General features: G+C 58.7%; 1 pseudogene; it reads left to right on the plus strand.

The window, feature by feature from the left end:
• Positions 1-540: 540 nt before the first annotated feature.
• Positions 541-16,757, plus strand: LOC119107967 (serine/threonine-protein phosphatase 2B catalytic subunit 3-like; annotated as a pseudogene).
• The last annotated feature ends 443 nt before the right edge of the window (positions 16,758-17,200 follow it).

Genomic DNA, 17,200 nt, shown 5'->3' on the forward strand with positions numbered 1-17,200 from the left:
AAGGATAGCTCATCCAGCGAATGACGTTCAAAAGCAGGCGTGGCCAGACCGCCGCAGCGTCCGAGACCGTCCTCTCTCCCCCCCCCCCCCCCACCCCACATTCGAAAAAGCCCGGTCGTGAGCGTGCTCGGCTTCCACGTGTGGGGCTCGGGTTCTGTTCCCGCTTGGCGCTGGTGTCCCTGGGCTCTGATGTGACCACTGTAGTCACCAGGGATCCGTGGACGGTCGTGCGACGGCTTATGCCATGCGTTCTTAAGAAATGAAGCGAAATTATCCCGCACTGACCCCAGACCCTAGACCCCTTGACCCCTTGCTCCTGGCCCCTGACTGCTGACCACTGACTACCTGGCACCGAATCCCTAAACCCTGATCCATGGCCCACGATATTTGACACCTGACGCTTGACCACTGACCCTTGACCCCTTGACCCCGGACCCTTGAACCCTGACTCTTGATCCCGGACCCTTCGACCCTGACCCCAGAACCCCGGCCGCTGACTGCTGACCGCTGACCCCTGACCCTCGGCGTGCCCGCAGGCGTTCCGTTCCCGCCCAGCCACAAGCTGACCTGCGCCGAGGTGTTTGACCCGACGTCGGGCAAGCCGCGACCCGAGGCGTTGAAGCAGCACTTCGTGCTGGAGGGCCGCATCGAGGAGTCGGCCGCGCTGCGCATCATCAACGACGGCGCCTCGCTGCTGCGCTCCGAGAAGACCATGATCGACATCGAGGCGCCCGTCACAGGTCAGGCCATGGGTCAAGGATCGAGGTCGCCGGTTGTCGGGAGCGGTCAAGTGTTTGGCGGAGGTGCTTTGCGTTCGGTGTTCTTTTGTTCTGTCTTGTTCAGCGCGGAATGTGATCTGTCCTGATCACCGTTCTTTCCGTGTGTGCGTGCGTGTGTGCGTGCGTGCGTGTGTGCGTGCGTGTGTGCGTGCGTGTGCGTGTGTGTGTACGCGTGCGCGTGCGCGTGCGTGTGTGTGTGCGCCCTGGATCCTGCGGTGATGGGTGACGCCGCGGTCGAGGCCTACGGGAGACCTCCCATGGTTAGGGCCTATTACGTGGTCAGATAAGGTGAGACCATGTGCCACCTCGCAGTCACGGTCGGGAGTGCCATGTCGTCTGGCAGGGCCAGGAGCCAGACATTGTCGACGGACGTGGGCCAACGATCAGTGATCGCGGCTGTGATCTCTGATCTCTACGCTATTGAAGTCGCTGCTACCGGTGGTCGCAATGCAGTCGTCAGGTGTCGTTAATGCAGTGGTAATACAGTCGTCAAGTGTCGTCAATACAGTCGTAATATAGTCGTCAAGTGTCGTTTATTGTGGTCAGGCATCACGAAGCGTAGTGGCGCTCAGCGACGGTGGCCAGGGGCCGTGCCGGGTGTCAGGGTGGGGTGGAGCGGGGCCGATGTTGACAGTCTCGCGTGGAGGTGAGAGCCGGCCGCCGTGTGGGGCGCCGGCCTCAGCTCACGGCAAGGTCGAGAGGTCACCGTGTCGGGTCGGACTGGGTCCGACCCTGCGTCTGTGTCGTGTTGTCGTCACACGTGTTACGATAGCCTAGCCAGGTGGGCATTGTTATCATACGTAGCGTGAGAGTGCTGCTCAGTTATTTTTTGCCACTAAATATGGTATATTTAGTGCGGTTTCGTTGTTGCTTGGTGAGCTTACCGGTTTCTTTGGTTGCGTCGCCATGCTGCGCTGTCTTGAATTTATAGGATCTTGTTCCCGTATGGATTTGTTCAGCGACGAGATGTAAGAATGATTCCATTTACTGATTGCTGAAATGTATACCGCCTGGCGTACAGCCAACGCTGTGCGACTCGGCACACTTCGCAGTTTTTCGCACTCTGCAACTCTGCATCTCTTCGCAATCCGCTGTTTCGCGCACTCTGGGGCTATGACCGTCCCGCAGCTCTGGAAAGACCACGTCTCCACGCATGACTCCGCACACATCACACAGCTCAGCACACATCACACAGCTCCGCACACATCAGACAACTTCACACACATCACACAGCTCCGCACGCATCAAGCAACCTCACACACATCACACAGCTCATCACGCATCACACAACTTCACGCACATCACACAGCTCCGCACACATCAAACAACTTCACACTCATCACACAGTTCCGCACGCATCAAACAACCTCACACACATCACACAGCTCATCACACATCACACAACTTCACACACATCACACAGCTCCGCACACGTCACAGCGCTGCGCAGGCCGCAGTTGGGCGAGTTGGGCGAGCAGGCCGCAGTTGGGCTAAGCCCGGGCAGCCTGTTGTATCGCGCGACCCTTGCCACCTGACCGTGCGGGCGCACACTGACCCCGGCCTGCCTCGGCAGTGTGCGGTGACATCCACGGCCAGTTTTACGACCTGATGAAGCTGTTCGAGGTCGGTGGGCCGCCGTCCAGCACAAAGTACCTGTTCCTCGGCGACTACGTGGACAGGGGATACTTTAGTATAGAGGTGAGCGACGCCGCCAGCGAGGGTGGTGCGGTGGGCGGGCTGTGGGCGCGTGACCTGGTGGATGAGCGCCACGGCCGAGTTAGTGACGCCGTCGGCCCCCACGCGGCGGGCCCCGGTTCGAATCCCGGTAGGGCCCTGGTCGATACATTCGCTGGCGCTTCCTGACAGGATGTGTGACAATGTGCGCCGCATGTCCCTTTAAAAAGTGCGCGGACTGGTAGTACTGGCGTTGGGAGGGGACTAGCAAAGACTGTATAGGTTTGGCTATGCGGACTAGGAATGTCCTGTAACATGGCCGAGTAGATGTCATTGCTCAGCAGACGCTGGGCTGCTGTCGCGGAGCACTGCTGCGGGATTTGACGGGGTGCCAAATGACCAATGCAGTCGACGCGCCAGAAAACGTCAACAAACAGCAAACTGAGGCGCTTTTGGCGACTTACGCGATCAGCGTCCGCTGGCCGGCTGTATGACGAGTGCCTCGCAGTGCCGATTGTAAACCCCGGGGGCGGAGCCGCTTGGAGATTTCGGCGGCATTTGAGGCCCTCACGCAGCTCGCATCCACGTGCCCAGGGGATATTTTGTGAGCATCTTAGCTTCCTGTTCGTCCCAATTACCATTCCCTCCTATGTTCAACGTGGAGCCGTTATAATCACTGACGTACGGTCCCCGGTAAGTGGCGACTCCACAGTTGTGGGATTTTTAATCGCTTTCCGCTTGTTTGTCGGCGTGAGAACCGTTGCGCTCGGTGACGGCTCTGTATCTGTATGCTGGCAACAGCTAAAACTTTGTGCTTGTTTGTGATAAAGCCTCTGGAGTGCCGGCTGCGCCGCCGTGCTCGACTGCGGTACGGTACAGTCTAACCTGCCCGGCGGCGAGGACCACGTGTTTTTAAGTGCGGGTTGCTGGGTTTTGGGTCAGTTCGGGCTGTGCCGGGCGTGGCGAGTTTGACCTGTTTGACCTTGATCCCTTTGCGACCCGGGTTGACACTGCTCGAACAGTTACGCGGCCCAGAAGTTGAAAATGTAAAATTTTATGACTCGGACCATGCGAACACAAGTCAAGGTCGGAATTATATGCTTTGGAGACATGCTACCCGTTCGGAGTTACAAAATATCACCTCTGGCGGTTGTATCACTCGTTCTAACTCTGCACGTTTACCTCGTGTTGGCGAAACCGATCTGAAGTCGTGACGACGTGGAGCGCACTGCTGGCGCATGGAGCTCCTGCTGTATGAAAAAGGAGGTTGGGCTGTCGTGGTATAATCGTATCTGATCGCATGTTTATTTTCTTCACCACTTCCAGTCGCTTCTCCTGTTCTTGCTCGCGCTTGTGCCGATCGTTCTGCACTGCCAACGTCGCTTGTGAGTCGATTTACACCACGGCGCCGGTCCCGTTTCAGTGCGTGTTGTATCTATGGTCATTGAAGTTGAACCATCCGACGACACTGTACCTGCTCCGCGGAAACCACGAGTGCAGACATCTCACCGAGTACTTCACATTCAAACAGGAGTGTAAGTGAACGCCTTGCGTCGCTGCGCCGATACGTCATTTCAAAAACGGCTCGCTTCCAAACGCATAGAATTATGACGTTCATTGAGAAGTTTCTTGGCGTGTCGGCTTGCTGTGGTAAAAGTGCGGTTAATTTCTTTGGAGCGGAGTTCAATGGAGGACACCAGTTTGCCGCGTGGAATTCTGTTCTTGTATTTTAGAGATGACATTGTAGGCCTTTGTATTGTAGGTCATTGTAGGTCATTGATGACGTTGAGGTCTTGCATTGTAGAGATGACTCTGTGTGCTCTGTAGGCTTTGTGTGCTCTAGAGTGATCTGATACAGCCGACGTGGTTCCGGGGGCGCGCCGCGCGAGTAATGTTCATGACATGCGTGGCAGTCGGACATCGGCCTCCACGATCTAGCCCTCAGACGGAAGTAACACGCCTAGTGTTCAGCACTGCTCAGACGTGAATAGTCTGTGAGAGAACAGCGGCGGTGTAAGCCGACCGGTCAGCCGCGACAGTCCGTCTGTGACACGAACTGAAGAACAGGCCGTGGCGTTGTGGCGTTATTCTGTGACTTGTGTGATCTGATATACCGACCCCTGACCCGAGGTGGCTGACCTCTGACCTGAGGTCCCGACCTCTGACCCGAGGTAGCTGACTTGTTACCCGAGGTGGCTGATATGTGACCCGCCGCCCGCCGCCAGGCAAGATGAAGTACACCGAGCGGGTGTACGACGCCTGCATGGAGGCCTTCGACTGCCTGCCGCTGGCGGCGCTGATGAACCAGCAGTTCCTCTGCGTCCACGGCGGCCTCTCGCCAGAGATACACACGTTAGACGACATACGCAAGGTGGGCTGCTCACGAGGGAGGGGGGGGGGGGGGGGAAGACACGGGGCGCGACCGGGCGGAAGTGGTCCTCGGCGTGTCCCGCGTTGGCCAGGCTGCTCTCCTGGCGCCAAGGCTGCTCTCCTGGGCACCGCTACAAAAAACAGTGTTCATCTATTAGAAAACCGCTACATGCGCATCCATCGTCAATTTCCGTCGTCTTTTCGTCTGTCATCTCACCTGTTGCAATGTCTCATCCTCCACAGCACATTTCCACCGGAGCTTCCATGGGCTTCTTTTCCATTAGAGTTCGCTGTCCGCACTCTGCACCACTGCTGTCTGCACCACGGCCTGCGCCAGCTGGGTCCCACGCGCAGTGCCTGGTTTCGTTTGAGGGACACACTTATGTTCTCTAGACATGGCACCAGCGCAGTCCAATGTTGATCGACCGATGTGCTCTCAGGGGAGCGCCAGTGTCCTCGTGCTCCTGCCTTCTCGTGACTGGACGGTGAAAATACCGGCCACTGGTCACGTTTGTCCCCCTAATTTCCAGACTCAATGTTTGCACGGTCTGCGTTTCTGGGTAACCTGCTCCCTATACACACCGCTCAGTTTTGGCCTGTTCGGTTCAGCGTCTGGTTGAATGTCATACTTGAAGTGCTGTCTGTCCTCACTGTTATCTCCGTGATTGCAGTTTGGAATCAGCATGTATTCGCTGTCCACTTACATTATTTGCGTCGGACAATTTGGTCTGGAAATACCAGTGAGCTTATGCGTGCTCTGTGTGCCATATGACCAGACCTGGTCTGACCTCCCTTCATCAGACCAGACCTGACCAGACTAGACCAGACCAGATCTGACCTGACCAGACCTGACCTGACCTGACCTGACCTGACCTGACCTGACCTGATCAGACCTGACCTGACGTGATCAGACCAGACCAGACCTGACCTGACCTGACCTGAATAGAACAGGCCTGACTAGATGTGGCCTGACCCGACCTGACCAGACCAGACCAGACCAGGCCAGACCTGATATGACCTCACGTGATCTGGTCAGACCTGACCAGACTTGGCCAGACCTGACCAAACCTGACCTGATCCAATCTGGTCTTACTAGACCAGACCCCATCTGATCCGATCTGACCCAATCAGACCTAATCTGACCTGATTTCTCCGCAGCTGGATCGCTTCAAGGAGCCTCCGGCGTTCGGTCCCATGTGTGACCTGCTGTGGTCGGACCCGCTGGAGGACTTCGGTAACGAGCGCAACTCCGAACACTTCACCCACAACAGCGTGCGCGGCTGCTCCTACTTCTACAGGTGAGACAGCTCCAGGTGATCCTGGAGCTCCTCTGGGTGATCCTTTTGCTCCTCCGGGTGAACCTGGAGCTTCTCCGGGTGATCCTGGAGCCCCTACGGGTGACTCTAAAGCTCCGAGTGATTCTGGATCTCCTCTGAGTGATCCTAGAGCTCCACCGGATGATCCTGGAGCTCTAGGTGATCCAAGAGCTCCCCCAGGTGAACGTGGAGCTCCTCCGGGTGATCCCGGAACTCCTCCGGGTGATCCAAGAGTTCTTCCACGTAATCGAGGAGCTCCTCTGTGTGATTCTGGAGTTCCTCCGAGTAGTTTTGGAGCTCTTCTGTATGATCTTGGAGCTCCTTCGGGTGATCCTGGAGCTCCTCCGGGTGATCCTGGAGCTCCTCTGTGTGATCCTGGAGGTCCTCCGGGTGATCATGAAGCTCCTCCGGATGATTCTGCAGCTCCTCCGGGTGATCCAAGAGCTCCTCTGGGTGATCGTGGAGCTCCCCCGGGTGATTCTAGAGCTCCTCCGGGTGATTCTGGAGCTCCTCCGGGGGATCATGGAGCTCCTCCGGGTGATCTTGGAGCTCCTCCGGGTGATCCTGGAGCTCCTCTGGTTGATCCTGGAGCTCCTCCGGGTGATCCTGGAGCTCCTCCAGGTGATCTTGGATCTCCTCTGTGTGATCCTGGAGCTCCTCCGAGTGATCATGAAGTCCCTCCGGGTGATTCTAGAGCTCCTCCGGGTGATCCCGGAGCTCCTTCGGTCCGGTTGTGTGGCAGCCCGGACCGTTCAGGTCATAGAGGTCACGTGGCGAGCATGTATCGTTGAGACTTTGGTCCGATCGCTTGCCTCTGTTGATAGCCTCTTCGCCGGAAGCCACAGGTGCTGTGACCGCAGAGTTCGTGTCCCTGTTGTATTCGGTATCATGTGTCGCCACTGATCACCGCACGTACACACGCGTCGGGAGAGAGTGGAATGCTTGAGAACTTAGATGTCTTGCCATTTGGAAAACCTGTACATGTCGTGCCGCCATGCCCGGAACTGGCCCTGGTAGCGGTTCCATCAGCTGATGCTCCTCTTTTGTCGCCAGCTACGCCGCCTGCTGCGACTTCCTGCAGCAGAACAATCTGCTGTCCATCATCCGGGCTCATGAGGCGCAGGACGCCGGGTGAGTCAGCTGTCCCTGGGCGCCCCTGTCCCTGAGAGTCAGCTGTCCCTGGGCGCCCCTGTCCCAGAGAGTCAGCTGTCCCTGACCGCCCCTGTGCCTGAGAGTCAGCTGTCCCTGAGGATCTCTGTCCCTGAGTCAGCTGTCGCTGACCGCCCCTGTCCGTGGTGGGTGCCGTCCGTGAGTGTTTGTGTCCTTTCACGTGTCGTTTCTGAGTGTTACGTCCCGGAGACGAGTGAGGTCCCTGAGCGCCTCCGCCCAGTGTGAAGGCCGACCCTGGCCGTCCTATCCCTGTCAGGGATGCCTATGATGATCGCCGCTGGCGAAATTGTCTCTGACTCGCCGAAGGGGAGAGGGGAGGGGAAACGCCAGAGCGAGACGGAGTATTGGGGTAGCGGGAGGAGGGACGTCCGCACGGGTCCGAACGGTGTTGAACTCCAGAGGGCGTTGACATGAGTTGTATTCATGTGAGACATGACATGAGACATGAGACATGTATTGTATTTGTTCCACGCCGCTCCGGCGCTCGAACCGTGGACCGAACCCCATGTATACGTTTTGGTCGGCCGTTTTGAAATGTATTCCATGTGGCAAGATCGTTTTGGTATGTGCGTTTATTTTGCGCGTCTGGTGTGATGCTGGTCCAGGTGGTGTTGCCACCGGGAGGCGCGACGATCGCTGCCGTGACCGCGGCCGATCCGCGCGTCATATGATGACCGCGTCTCATCAGTCGCGGGCCGAAGCCTGGCAGCTCGTCGGACAAACGCCGCGAAGGGCTCAGCTGGATCATCTATCGTGCGAGGCGCGGTGGTGATGCGTCACCGGGGACTCCCGCGCCAGGCTGTTTTGCCACCGGTCTCCGCCCGTGGCAAAACGATGACACGGGCGATGATGATGATGATGATGATGATGATGATGATGATGATGATGATGGTGATGATAATCACGTGGTCTGTCAGCGGTCCCGTGCGTGAAGCGAGGCCCGATTTGCGAAGACGCGTCGAAGTTGTTTTTTGTGAGAGCTGTGCGAATGTAGGCGCCGCTACCATCCAGATCGCTTACCCTCGATCAGCTGCCTGCGTCGACGCTGACAGCGGCGGTGATCATGACGAGTGGGCCCTGTGCTGGCGCGGCCGTGCGTTCGGTTCACGTGGTGCGAGCGTTCGGCTCACGTGGCGCGAGTGCCCCGTGATGACGTCAGTGGTGCTACCCGGCCTCTCGTCCTGGTTCTAAGCTAGGCCCGGTGGTTGCAGGTACCGGATGTACCGCAAAAGCCAGACGACCGGCTTTCCGTCCCTCATCACCATCTTCTCTGCGCCTAACTACCTGGACGTCTACAATAATAAGGTGAGAGGTGATTTGCGAAGCTTTTTTCGTGCTAATTCTTTGAGGATATTCACCGTTTTAGACATGAATGGTAGCGGTGTCTGACTGACGTTGCAGGCGTCTTGCCAAAAAGTCTTGTTTGGATGTCATCTAGTCTGTTGAAGGCACAAAGGTCCTGGAATATTTTGGAAGTTGTGTCGTGGATGTGGCGGCCGGGAGAGATCCAGTAATGGGTGATCCAGCTGTTCCCTCCATGGACGAATGAGGAGAGCCGTGAAGACGAGGCTGTACCGACAGTTTAGTACATATTTTAGACACATGATACCTGCCGTCGAGTATTGTTTTGTCTCCGTTTAGTGGCCCAAAGACTCGATGTCCTCTCGCTCAGGACAGTCCCATCTAGCGGTGCCCCGCGTAATCTGACCTTCCTCGCTGGGTCATCAGGCGGCGGTGTTAAAGTACGAGAACAACGTGATGAACATACGGCAGTTCAACTTCTCGCCTCACCCGTACTGGCTGCCTAACTTCATGGACGTGTTCACCTGGTCGCTGCCCTTCGTCGGCGAGAAGGGTTAGTCGCACCGACAGCGCCGCAACACGGGACGACAGGTGGCTGAGCGGGTTGCGGTGTGTGACTTCGGGCTGAAGGGTCTGGGCCCCGAATTATTCTCACTGCGCGAAACCCCCTGGATACGGTTTCGTTTTTTTTTCTTTTGGTTTTGGATACGGTGGCACGGCCGTGGAGTGAAGATACTGGACGTCATTCACGTCGTTTTAAATTGTGTTTGTTCGGGCGGTGTAGCGAGGATAACTAACTTGAAGACGTTCTTTCTTTTTTGACAGGCTGCCGTGGTTGAAAATCACTGTCTTTCGCTTCGTCAACGTTTTCTTGTCGTTCCTTGTTTGTGAAGCGGTGTTATCGGGCCTTACAGCCGGGGCTGTCGCTAGTTCTGTGCCAACAGATGGCCGTGACCTGAGGTTAAAGAGACCTCAGGCCGTTATTTGGGGCCAGTAGTGACCTAAGGCCAGAGACGTCAGGCCGTGATCCGAGGTCAGTAGTGCCCTGAGGTCATGTCGTTTCCCTCTAGTGACGGAGATGCTGGTGAACCTGCTGAACATCTGCTCTGATGACGAGCTCATGTCCGAAGGCGAGGAGAACTTCGAGGACGGTGAGTGTCACCTGTCGGCTTGTTTGTGAACTATCGTATCGCTGCAGAGGCGCGGATGCGTCCTGCTGTCACCTGTTGAGTTGTAGGCGAACTCGGTGGCTCTGATGGGCGGTGGACCCGAGCTGTTGCCATACCGTTAGTGAATTTGATGCCAGCTGACCCCAGCGTAAATACCTCACGGTTTTCGGTGACGTTGCCGGGGTGTGACGTCACCAGAGTGTGACGTCACTGACGGCAGACACGACATAGACAGCTCTACGTAGTCGCGTTCACTGCAGTTTCCGCTGGTGTCTGAAATCAGATAACGAACGTCTGGAATTTCCGCCGTATTGACGTATCGTGGCTTTTGACCGCTCTGTGGTCTGCTACGGTCTCATGACCCGTCAAGTCGCGACCTGTGCACTTTCTGTTTGACCTTTGATCTTTGTTCTTGTCATGACCTTAAGTCGCACTGGCATTCCGCGGTAAACAACCGTACACGATCTCGTGGTGACCTTTGGTGACCTCTGACGCGGTGACCTTCGGTGACCTCTGATCTGGCGTTACATCTGTGACCTCCGGTCGGCCTTTGGCGCCGTTCGCCCCACTTCTCTCTTTCTCTCTCTCTTTTCCTCTCTCTGCCCTGTCTCTCGGCTCAGGCCAGCCTTACGTGGAGCGATGCATCGCTGATCTGCGGCGCGCCAGCGCCGGCGGCGCCGGTGAGTCACGGCGCGCCGGTGGCGCCCTCTCCGCGACCGGCGCGACGCTACAGGTGGCGCTGCCGTCGCCGGTAACGCTTGACCCCGCCCCAGTAGCGCCGCCCGCCGCGCCGCCCGGAGCGGTCCGGGACGGCGCAGACCGCGACTGGTCGCTGGTCCGTGGCCGAGTCCGGGCTGGTCCGCCGGCGGCTCGTGCTGGTGAATGCGTTGGTGCTGGTGACTGGCGCGGCTCGTGGGCCGGCGCCTGCAGTACGTCTCCCGGTCTTGTCCGTTTCCCGTTCCAGCCGGGTCTAATTTGTCTCTAGAACGTTTTCCAGTCTTGACTGATTCCTGTTCCTGCCAGGTCCAATTTGTCCCCGGGCCTTGTCCGTCTCCCACTTTGCTCTGGGCTACCGTATCCTTCAGAATTGTTCGTCTTCCGATTTTTGTAGTCCACTTTACCGTACAGTGTTGGGAATGACCCGCCCTGTTATGGCTGATGACCAACCAGCCGGCCCCGTCTTCCGCGCCGGCCTGAGCCGTCTGCGGCACGGACCTGGCTCTGTCCAGTCAGAGGCGCCTCCCGATTGTGCGGTCACGTATTGCCACCCGCTGTGTTGTCGTGCGTTCCCTCCGCTCCTTTGCTCTTCCCTCTCTGTCCACTCTCTCCGGCCGAGCCGCCCGACGCTGCGCCGAGCCGCAGGTCCAACACGACGTCACTGGTGTACCAGTGACGTCAGCGGTGGATCTGGTGACGTCACGTGTCTGTGACTGAGGCGACACCGCCAGCGATCACCATCACGGGCCCGGGAGGCACTAACCGGCGTGGTGAGAGTGGACTGACTAACGTCTTGTGTCCTTCGCAGCCGTCAGCAACCGGTAGTGTGGTGTGGCTTGTGTGCGCATGCGCGGCGTTTGCAGGTGCTTGACGCCGCCGTCGTCGTCGGCGCGTCACCGTCATCGCTTACGTTATCACCATCGGCATCATTGTGATCATCGCCGACGGCGGAGCGATCGCCTCTGACTTTGCCACCTCCCAGTTCGTGATCGTTGCGCCAGCGGGCTCCCACAAGTCCCAGTGCTCTGTTTACGCACTCATGTTTTGGTAACGGTCAACGTTCACACCAAGACATTCCGTATGAATCACTTTGAAGCTTGATCTGCTCAGTATTTACTGTTATCTAGTTGGTATGGCTCGGTTATTTCTCATCCGCGTCTCTCACGGTCTTGTTTTCTATTTCATGCCCACCTCGCTCGGTCGGTCGGTCACGATCTTCCGTAATCTAGAAACAGGCAAGTGTTTAGCGTGAACTGTGGTGACCGTCGCCTCTGTAGACAGCCTTCCACTCATTCTAACCGTCCTGGGTGGAGGCGCGTGTCATGCCAGCTGGTGCCTCCCCTGCCTGGGGAGAGGAGAGTCGTGCGGCAGAAATCCATCAACATGTCGTCTCGGGCCCCACCACCGTCTCACGTCTAGCATAACCTGTCTGTCACAGCCTATCTGTCATAACGTTTGTCCTAACATGCATGACATAACTAGCTGTCACAACGTTTGTCGTGGCCCGCCTTTTATAACGTATCTTTCATAACGTTTGTGATAGCCTGCCTGTCGTAACATTCAGCCATAAGCTATCGCATTGTCATAATCTGTCCGTCACAATCTGTCATAGCACGTCCCCTCCGTCAGACGGTGGCCGAGTGTGGCCGGCGACCGCACTAACGGCGACCTGAGCCCGAGCCCGAGCGGCGGACGTGCGCTGGGCGCCCGACCGGCACTCCCTGACTGGCACTCCCTGACCGGCACTCCCTGACTGGCACTCCCTGACCGGCACTCCCTGCCTGGCACTCCCTGCCTGGCATTCCTAACCGGCACTCCCTGACCGTCGCTCTCTGACGGGCACGCCCCGACCGGCACTCCCTGACTGATACTCCCTGACTGGCACTCCCTGGTGCGCGCATCATGTCTCCGGGCCGTGTGGAGGGGTGAGGGAGAGGGGAGGGCGCGGGGGAGAGCCAGAACGCTGCGCCGGCCACCCGCTGCGACTTCCTGTGCGAGGCTGCTTTCATTTGGCGCCCCGGCACTGGCACTGAGGGGTGGCCTCTTCGGTGTGCGTACGAACCTGCCTAACCTGGTGTGTGGTGGTGACCGCGCCTCGCGAATGTGCAGACCCTGTCTGGTGTAGCGGCCGCTCTCCGTGCGAGGGACTGAAACACGGTGGCGAGAAACGTTCTGCCATGGCCTGATGCGCGTGTGCTCGTTTTGTTCAGTGCGTGCCTCCGCGCTTAGCTCAGCAATCTGGATATTCCTGGCAAGGTTTACTCTCGGCGTGATTTCATCTCTGGCTATCGGCTGGCCTTTGCCTGTGAATAACGACACTTTGCCATGCTGTGGGCATGTTTACCAGCTCGCTTTTTCTGCCGGCGCAAATGCCATGGACGCTGGTGTTCGCTTCGCGCTCTGCGCCCAGGCTGTTCATTCTGCTCCCTCTCTTTCATACTGCGCTGGTGCGCCGTGCATATCTGCTGTGATCTAGACCCAGGCAAGTGCTGACGTCGGAGTACCCTGCGGAGTTCTAGCGCCCGTGTACCGGCCGTCATTGCCGTCACAGCCAGTAGTCTGCCTGCAGAACCTGTTGTGTCCACCCCACTTGTCACGAGAGCTGCAGTGTGTGGCCCGCCTGCAGTAGCCGGCGCCTCGGGCCCGGCCGCCGCCGTAGCCGTAGCGTGTTACCCGCCTGTCCGAGCCGCCCAGCCGCGTCTCCCCTTGCCCTCGTGGCGCCTGTCCTCTGGCAAGCCTCGCCCTCGTGGCGTCCGTCCCCTGGTGAGTCCTGCCCACGATGGAATCGCCAACAGACCAGCCGACCTTGCGCTCGCCCGCACGGCGCGTGGCACGTGGCGTGCGTCGTGCGTCGTGCTTCCACCATGCACGTGGTGCCACCTGCCTGCACGTGCGCCGAGCTCGCGCCAGTGGGCGCAGCCGCATGCCGCGGAGCTCGACCCGCAACCACGTGTCACACATCTCGTGTCCACGCTCCACGCGTATCATGTCCACGTGTCGCACATCCCTTTTCGCTTTTCCGCGTCTGCTGCACATTGTGGCCGTTTGCTGACCGACCGATGGCACGTTGTGGCCGTTGGCTGACAGTTGTGGCCGTTGGCTGACCGACTGGTGGCACGTTGTGGCCGTTGGCGAGCAGTGCATGAGATGCGGCCGCCGCCTGTCGTGCGAAAATTCACTGGTGCGGCCACGCGGTGCAGCACTGCACTGCACAGCACTGCACCGCGGCTGTGCACCTGTGCGCACTGCTGCTGCCCTGGTGCATGACACTGTCGTTACGCTCTGTTGCCTGTCGCGCGGGAGCTGCCTTCGGTGGCGGCGGCGTCTCGAAGCGACCGTGGCTTGCTCGCCGGCGGCGCGTACGCCGCGCGTGCTGAGACGCTGGACTGTGGCGCGAGGTGGCGGGTTCGAGACCCACTGTCGTCTTTTCCGGTCGTCCGCGGTGTGGTCGTGTCAGAGATCGTGTCACAGCCGCTCCGTGCATGCAAGGCCTCACGATGGTATGGGATGACGATGCTGATGACGACGATGATGGTATGGGATGACGACGATCACGATGGGATGCTGACGGCTGAGTGGATTAGTCACGCCGGTGGTTCGGGCGGATTGTTTGTGGTGCTGGTTCACGAGCTGACGGCAGCGATGCGGACGAAGATGTACCTCTCCATACCATTTGTACCTCGACGTCCGATACCTTACCGTTTGGCCGCTTGCAACCTAACATAAACAGGTACTACCCTAGCCCCGACAGCGCGGCGCTGCCTCTTCAGCTTCGCATCATGAGATTTTCCTGCGGTGCAAGCCGTGCAATTGTTTGGTGTTTTTCTTTACATGGGGGAGCACGAGCGCACCGACCACGCTAGCCACACCACGTGTCTGGCGCAGCTGACGGAGTGTCCTGGTGTGTCCGCCCTCGAGTGCGCGAGTGAAGCACTCTGAGTGGCCGTGATCCGAGGTCCGGAGTGCCTGGCAAAGCGAGGTTCTGCGTAGAAATCTAGGCATTAAAAAGTGTCTTGCCTTTCCCAGGCATCGGTGCGGTCTGCGGCCGTGTGGTGGTGACCCCATAAGGGACGGGGCCGGCTCGCGGTCACGTGACCTGACCCCTAACCCGGCCGGCGCGTGTTTCAGAGAAAGCGGCGGCGCTGCGGAAGGAGGTCATCAGGAACAAGATTCGCGCCATCGGCAAAATGGCGCGCGTCTTCTCTGTGCTGAGGTGGGTCGGCGGGACGGCGCGCAACGGCTGGCCGCGCCACGTGTTCGCCACGGCGGGCGGCTGGGGCTGTGGTGTTGACAGGTGAACCGAGGCGGCGGCCGGGACGTTGACAGGTGAACTCAGCTGTTCTCTGGGAGGCTGACAAGCAAACACGCCTGGGATGTTGGCAGGTGAAGTAACATGGCGGTGAGATGGTGAGAAGGTGGGAGTGAGTTGGAGGTGAGATGCTGGCTTAGATGTTGGCAGGAGAGCTGAGTTCGGAAACGAGTGTCAACTGGGCCAGTGGTGAACGCGATAGCATAATTGGGAGCATCTGTGAACTACTCTCACCAGGGGTGCAGTTTCCTATTCAGTTGGGAATCACTCCGCCCAAGTTTGAGAAGGCAATAGGTAAAGCTGAGGAGTAGCCCGTTTTTAGTGCATGTTGGAGACAAACGAATTGATCATTTGTTCTGCTTAGTCCCCCAAGCCTCAGTTGTGGAACTCCACCCCTGGCTCTTGCGTTCAAAGCATCATTATCAATGATAGTTCAATGATGATAAGGCTGGTCAGTTACATTAAAAATTAAAGATTGTGATAATAAAGACCATTATAACGATACCAAGAATGATTGGAACAATAATCGGAAGCTTTTGAACGGATGGATTTCTGGAGTCAATGATGATAACTGAGGTTGTGGGACGCGCCGGCATCTACGGCCAATTGGCGCCCACTTTTTGCTGGCGTCCGTAATTTCCGGGGTCAGGGCTTACGCTAAGCAGTGCCTGTTGTGTGAGCCCTGTCTGGCTCCCACCATCTGACCGTGCCATTCCAGGTCAACGGCAGGATTTGATGGCGAAAGCTTAACGTGTCACAATGTTCGTTGTGGTCCGTCCTGCCCTCTGACGTTATCTATCAGCGCGGCCGTTGTCACCGGCCGCAGGCCGTACCTGTCACGGACAAGATCTTGATAATTATGCTAAAATTCAAATGCCAATGACAATAAATGACGATTGCAACCTCGCCATAAATATTACCCGGGATTGCTTCGTGTGTTGACGGTGTCACCATCTGACGGCGGGGAGAGGAACTATACCCCCAAATGCCGGGTGTGCTGACGGTGTCACCCTCTGTCGGCAGGGAGGAGAACGAGAGCGTGCTGCAGCTGAAGGGCCTGACGCCGACTGGCGCGCTGCCGCTGGGCGCCCTCTCCGGCGGCAAGGTGACGCTGCGCAGCGCCCTGCAGGGCTTCTCGCCCAACCACAAGATCGCCTCGTTCGAGGAGGCCAAGGGCCTGGACGCCATGAACGAGCGCATGCCGCCCCGCCGGGACGCGGCGCCGGCGGCGACCGAGCGCGCCGGCAACAACAGCCACTCGTGAGCGGCGCACCGCTCGCCCAGGTCAGCGCGGGTCGGGGCAGGTCAGGTCAGGTCAGGACTAGGTCGTGTAAGATTGGATTAAGCCATGTTATGTGAGGTTAGGTCATCTCAGGTCAGGTTAGATCATCTTATATCAGGTTCAGCTGTGTCAGGTCGGTTGGCGTCATGTGAGGTCGGATTGGATCAAATCGGGTCTGATGGGAGCATATCAGTACATGTCAGTTCAGACCAAGTCAGGACAGATACGGCTAGTCAGGTCATATTGGGGGGGGGGGGGGGGGCGTTTGCTGGGTCAGCCATGCCTGGGGCTCACCACGACCGGTCTCGGGCGGGGGACGGGGGCTGAGGTGCATCCCGCGTGGGCATGGCTCCTGGTCGCGGTCTCGTGGCGGCTGTGTCGGCACACGAGCCGACCGACGACGCCGCCGCCTTCGGCAGCGCGCAGTGGCGAGTCAGGGCTGCTACCACCCGGCGGTGGGACGGCGACAGGTCAAGCTCACGGGAGGTGAAAGCTTCGCTCAATTGCGACGGTTCGGTGTCATGCTATTCCACGCGCAACCACGTTGGGGCTGTGTCGTGTGTCTCAGCATGGTGCCGTGGTCGTAGTGGGTCAGATGCCGACCTCCCTGACCGCCTCTGCTGTTGCAGCGGGCCGCATGATCAGTGTCGCCGCCCTGGTGGCGACTGATCTCACCGCTGCTGCCGCGAGCGGCCGCTGGTGGCGCCCCGGGCGCGGGCCCCAGGCGACCGCGCCGACCCCTCTGCTCCTCCCGCCGTCCGTCTCGACAGTGGCGCGACGCTGCGGCAGCCGCGGAAGCCCCACCTGCCCTGCGCGCGGCGGAACGCGTCGCCGGCTGCGCCGCACGGACGGCGCGTCAGTGCCATCTGTTGTCAGATCGTGGAACCTGTAATTACCGAGTGGCGTGCGCCGCGTTTCTACTGCGGATTTCCCCCCGGGCGACTGCAGGAGTGCGTGTTTGTGTGTGCGTGTTTGTGTGAGCGTCTGGTGAGTATTTGTGGCGCGTGGTGCCTGGTATCCCCTCCGACCACGGGCTGATTGGGCCGCCTCGGTCACCTACCCCCGACCGACGAGGCTGTAGTGCGCGGCGCGGCGCCAAGATGGCAGCACCG

Source organism: Pollicipes pollicipes, unplaced genomic scaffold, assembly GCF_011947565.3.
Source record: "Pollicipes pollicipes isolate AB1234 unplaced genomic scaffold, Ppol_2.1 Scaffold_1600;HRSCAF=1878_pilon_pilon_pilon, whole genome shotgun sequence".
NCBI classification, from domain to species: domain Eukaryota; kingdom Metazoa; phylum Arthropoda; class Thecostraca; order Pollicipedomorpha; family Pollicipedidae; genus Pollicipes; species Pollicipes pollicipes.